Genomic DNA, 5,000 nt, shown 5'->3' with positions numbered 1-5,000 from the left:
GGAGCAGATAGCTACGCTAAGAAGGCCACAGAAAAGTCATACATGTATCTCATACACTGGGACTGGTTGTAATACTGGCCCTAACACCATTAGACAGTAGTCTGCGCATCATAACACCCAACAGTGACAAGACACTAAGCAAATGGCAAATGCTGCGTAGGATAAAGACGCCTTATATAACACAAGCTCAAGGCAGGCGCGCACACATAAAGATATATGTTGAGTCTCAGGAGATGTGCTTTTGTCTCTAGTCTCTTTGGCGCAATCGGTTAGCGCGTTCGGCTGTTAACCGAAAGGTTGGTGGTTCAAGCCCACCCAGGGACGTTTCCTTTTGCATGCATGAAGCACTTTAATAAATCATAGTAATGTGCCTTTGGTCTAGAGCTCCTGCGTGAGACCCTTTCCCTGAACATTTCAATCCTCTGCGTTCTCTCTGCACCTGCACTCAATTTCATCAATAGGATGGAAAACAAAAAGCCGAACCTTGTAATACAACCCTAGGCATATAAGGAGGTGGGCAAAAATGAAAAGGCTCACAACATTTGCTGATGTGACTCCAAAAGCAAGGACCTCGTGGCGCAACGGTAGCGCGTCTGACTCCAGATCAGAAGGTTGCGTGTTCAAATCACGTCGGGGTCACTGTTTCCCATTTTATGCCCCACTGTGTTCCCATATTTGATTTAGAAAGCAAAGTCAAAAGAACACAGCCTTGCATTGGCCGGGAATCGAACCCGGGCCTCCCGCGTGGCAGGCGAGAATTCTACCACTGAACCACCAATGCTTCACATGTGTAGCTTAGAGACAGAGCTCTGTCCAAGACAGTGATGAGGCGCACGCACTCAAATTGCACACCTATGAACAAAGTGTGTGCAACAGACATTGGAATGCCAACGTTTCACATGATGGCAAGAATCAGATGCAGGAGACTATAAGTATGAATGTTTTTGCATTTGCTGAGGTCACTGGCTTGGGACTAGTGTTGTGGTTATCAGGGCATGATGGCAGGCTGTTCCCGACAGAAGTGGCTCATAGAAGGCAGCCTCCAGATCACCAGCACTATTGTGTTTCAGATCATGTCACTGAACTTCTCCTCCTTAAAAATCCTTCCCACTGTCTTTGCCAAATTCCCTGTCCTCCCCGAAATGCTGGGGTGAAACGGGCAGAGTTCTGCGCCCTGCGTCCCTAACGCGCTCCCAACGCGCTCCCAACGCGGCCTACAGCCCTGGTCGGGCACAGCCCTGGTCGGGTTTAGACCACTGGGGCCTCTGGAGAGCAAGACCTCCAGAAGCCTATGGTCAGGCCTATTGCACAGGCATTTTGTGCCTGGCCATTCCGGGATTGTTGTGTTTCAAGGCCCAGCCATCAATACTAATGTGATGGCTTTCCCTGAGAACCCTCATGTCCCTGTCCTCCCAAGAGCCCGAGCTTTTATGTAAAATAAGGTGTGCACCTTGGGCCTTCCCCTTTGCGCTCTCTGCCCCCTCTCTTTCTCCAAAGCTGAGCTCTGCAGGTAAATGTATCTATCTGAGTGAGGGGCTAGGGAGGGCCTTGCCCAGCAGTCTTACAAAGCAAGAGTTCAGAGAAAGCACCTGCTCTGGGAAGGAGACTCCGCTCACAGAGAAGACAAGTCTAACATGCCACAGTGAAGATTGGATGGGCAAGACACACGCCTGACAGGCTGGTAGAACACCACCAGAGGAGCAGATAGCTACGCTAAGAAGGCCACAGAAAAGTCATACATGTATCTCATACACTGGGACTGGTTGTAATACTGGCCCTAACACCATTAGATAGTAGTCTGCGCATCATAACACCCAACAGTGACAAGACACTAAGCAAATGGCAAATGCTGCGTAGGATAAAGACGCCTTATATAACACAAGCTCAAGGCAGGCGCGCACACATAAAGATATATGTTGAGTCTCAGGAGATGTGCTTTTGTCACTAGTCTTTGTGGCGCAATCGGTTAGCGCGTTCGACTGTTAACCGAAAGGTTGGTGGTTCAAGCACACCCAGGGACGTTTCCTTTTGCATGCATGAAGCACTTTAATAAATCATAGTAATGTGCCTTTGGTCTAGAGCTCCTGCGTGAGACCCTTTCCCTGAACATTTCAATCCTCTGCGTTCTCTCTGCACCTGCACTCAATTTCATCAATAGGATGGAAAACAAAAAGCCAAACCTTGTAATACAACCCTAGGCATATAAGGAGGTGGGCAAAAATGAAAAGGCTCACAACATTTGCTGATGTGACTCCAAAAGCAAGGACCTCGTGGCGCAACGGTAGCGCGTCTGACTCCAGATCAGAAGGTTGCGTGTTCAAATCACATCGGGGTCACTGTTTCCCATTTTATGCCCCACTGAGTTCCCATATTTGATTTAGAAAGCAAAGTCAAAAGAACACAGCCTTGCATTGGCCGGGAATCGAACCCGGGCCTCCCGCGTGGCAGGCGAGAATTCTACCACTGAACCACCAATGCTTCACATGTGTAGCTTAGAGACAGAGCTCTGTCCAAGACAGTGATGAGGCGCACGCACTCAAATTGCACACCTATGAACAAAGTGTGTGCAACAGACATTGGAATGCCAACGTTTCACATGATGGCAAGAATCAGATGCAGGAGACTATAAGTATGAATGTTTTTGCATTTGCTGAGGTCACTGGCTTGGGACTAGTGTTGTGGTTATCAGGGCATGATGGCAGGCTGCTCCCGACAGAAGTGGCTCATAGAAGGCAGCCTCCAGATCACCAGCACTATTGTGTTTCAGATCATGTCACTGAACTCTCCTCCTTAAAAATCCTTCCCACTGTCTTTGCCAAATTCCCTGTCCTCCCCGAAATGCTGGGGTGAAACGGGCAGAGTTCTGCGCCCTGCGTCCCTAACGCGCTCCCAACGCGGCCTACAGCCCTGGTCGGGCACAGCCCTGGTCGGGCTTAGACCACTGGGGCCTCTGGAGAGCAAGACCTCCAGAAGCCTATGGTCAGGCCTATTGCACAGGCATTTTGTGCCTGGCCATTCCGGGATTGTTGTGTTTCAAGGCCCAGCCATCAATACTAATGTGATGGCTTTCCCTGAGAACCCTCATGTCCCTGTCCTCCCAAGAGCCCGAGCTTTTATGTAAAATAAGGTGTGCACCTTGGGCCTTCCCCTTTGCGCTCTCTGCCCCCTCTCTTTCTCCAAAGCTGAGCTCTGCAGGTAAATGTATCTATCTGAGTGAGGGGCTAGGGAGGGCCTTGCCCAGCAGTCTTACAAAGCAAGAGTTCAGAGAAAGCACCTGCTCTGGGAAGGAGACTCCGCTCACAGAGAAGACAAGTCTAACATGCCACAGTGAAGATTGGATGGGCAAGACACACGCCTGACAGGCTGGTAGAACACCACCAGAGGAGCAGATAGCTACGCTAAGAAGGCCACAGAAAAGTCATACATGTATCTCATACACTGGGACTGGTTGTAATACTGGCCCTAACACCATTAGACAGTAGTCTGCGCATCATAACACCCAACAGTGACAAGACACTAAGCAAATGGCAAATGCTGCGTAGGATAAAGATGCCTTATATAACACAAGCTCAAGGCAGGCGCGCACACATAACGATATATGTTGAGTCTCAGGAGATGTGCTTTTGTCTCTAGTCTCTTTGGCGCAATCGGTTAGCGCGTTCGGCTGTTAACCGAAAGGTTGGTGGTTCAAGCCCACCCAGGGACGTTTCCTTTTGCATGCATGAAGCACTTTAATAAATCATAGTAATGTGCCTTTGGTCTAGAGCTCCTGCGTGAGACCCTTTCCCTGAACATTTCAATCCTCTGCGTTCTCTCTGCACCTGCACTCAATTTCATCAATAGGATGGAAAACAAAAAGCCAAACCTTGTAATACAACCCTAGGCATATAAGGAGGTGGGCAAAAATGAAAAGGCTCACAACATTTGCTGATGTGACTCCAAATGCAAGGACCTCGTGGCGCAACGGTAGCGCGTCTGACTCCAGATCAGAAGGTTGCGTGTTCAAATCACATCAGGGTCACTGTTTCCCATTTTATGCCCCACTGAGTTCCCATATTTGATTTAGAAAGCAAAGTCAAAAGAACACAGCCTTGCATTGGCCGGGAATCGAACCCGGGCCTCCCGCGCGGCAGGCGAGAATTCTACCACTGAACCACCAATGCTTCACATGTGTAGCCCAGAGACAGAGCTCTGTCCAAGACAGTGATGAGGCGCACGCACTCAAATTGCACACCTATGAACAAAGTGTGTGCAACAGACATTGGAATGCCAACGTTTCACATGATGGCAAGAATCAGATGCAGGAGACTATAAGTATGAATGTTTTTGCATTTGCTGAGGTCACTGGCTTGGGACTAGTGTTGTGGTTATCAGGGCATGATGGCAGGCTGCTCCCGACAGAAGGGGCTCATAGAAGGCAGCCTCCAGATCACCAGCACTATTGTGTTTCAGATCATGTCACTGAACTCTCCTCCTTAAAAATCCTTCCCACTGTCTTTGCCAAATTCCCTGTTCTCCCCGAAATGCTGGGGTGAAACGGGCAGAGTTCTGCGCCCTGCGTCCCTAACGCGCTCCCAACGCGGCCTACAGCCCTGGTCGGGCTTAGACCACTGGGGCCTCTGGAGAGCAAGACCTCCAGAAGCCTATGGTCAGGCCTATTGCACAGGCATTTTGTGCCTGGCCATTCCGGGATTGTTGTGTTTCAAGGCCCAGCCATCAATACTAATGTGATGGCTTTCCCTGAGAACCCTCATGTCCCTGTCCTCCCAAGAGCCCGAGCTTTTATGTAAAATAAGGTGTGCACCTTGGGCCTTCCCCTTTGCGCTCTCTGCCCCCTCTCTTTCTCCAAAGCTGAGCTCTGCAGGTAAATGTATCTATCTGAGTGAGGGGCTAGGGAGGGTCTTGCCCAGCAGTCTTACAAAGCAAGAGTTCAGAGAAAGCACCTGCTCTGGGAAGGAGACTCCGCTCACAGAGAAGACAAGTCTAACATGCCACAGTGA

At 49.8% G+C, this 5,000-nt stretch overlaps 8 non-coding genes across 8 annotated transcripts; 5 read left to right on the top strand and 3 right to left on the bottom strand.

The window, feature by feature from the left end:
* The first annotated feature begins 250 nt into the window (after positions 1–250).
* On the top strand, positions 251–324 carry TRNAN-GUU (transfer RNA asparagine (anticodon GUU)). The gene has a single exon. It is a non-coding gene; the product is annotated as a tRNA-Asn (tRNA).
* Positions 325–567: 243 nt separating this feature from the next.
* Positions 568–639, top strand: TRNAW-CCA (transfer RNA tryptophan (anticodon CCA)). The gene has a single exon. It is a non-coding gene; the product is annotated as a tRNA-Trp (tRNA).
* A 71-nt stretch (positions 640–710) lies between these two features.
* Positions 711–781, bottom strand: TRNAG-GCC (transfer RNA glycine (anticodon GCC)). Its single transcript has one exon. It is a non-coding gene; the product is annotated as a tRNA-Gly (tRNA).
* Positions 782–1,947: 1,166 nt separating this feature from the next.
* On the top strand, positions 1,948–2,021 carry TRNAN-GUU (transfer RNA asparagine (anticodon GUU)). Its single transcript has one exon. It is a non-coding gene; the product is annotated as a tRNA-Asn (tRNA).
* Positions 2,022–2,264: 243 nt separating this feature from the next.
* TRNAW-CCA (transfer RNA tryptophan (anticodon CCA)) lies at positions 2,265–2,336 on the top strand. Its single transcript has one exon. It is a non-coding gene; the product is annotated as a tRNA-Trp (tRNA).
* A 71-nt stretch (positions 2,337–2,407) lies between these two features.
* Positions 2,408–2,478, bottom strand: TRNAG-GCC (transfer RNA glycine (anticodon GCC)). The gene has a single exon. It is a non-coding gene; the product is annotated as a tRNA-Gly (tRNA).
* A 1,154-nt stretch (positions 2,479–3,632) lies between these two features.
* On the top strand, positions 3,633–3,706 carry TRNAN-GUU (transfer RNA asparagine (anticodon GUU)). The gene has a single exon. It is a non-coding gene; the product is annotated as a tRNA-Asn (tRNA).
* Positions 3,707–4,092: 386 nt separating this feature from the next.
* Positions 4,093–4,163, bottom strand: TRNAG-GCC (transfer RNA glycine (anticodon GCC)). Its single transcript has one exon. It is a non-coding gene; the product is annotated as a tRNA-Gly (tRNA).
* Between the last annotated feature and the right edge of the window lie 837 nt (positions 4,164–5,000).

Source organism: Triturus cristatus, chromosome 4_2, assembly GCF_964204655.1.
Source record: "Triturus cristatus chromosome 4_2, aTriCri1.1, whole genome shotgun sequence".
Classification (NCBI taxonomy): domain Eukaryota; kingdom Metazoa; phylum Chordata; class Amphibia; order Caudata; family Salamandridae; genus Triturus; species Triturus cristatus.
Note: the sequence above shows the minus strand (reverse complement) of the source record. Positions and strands in the feature narration are given on the sequence as shown.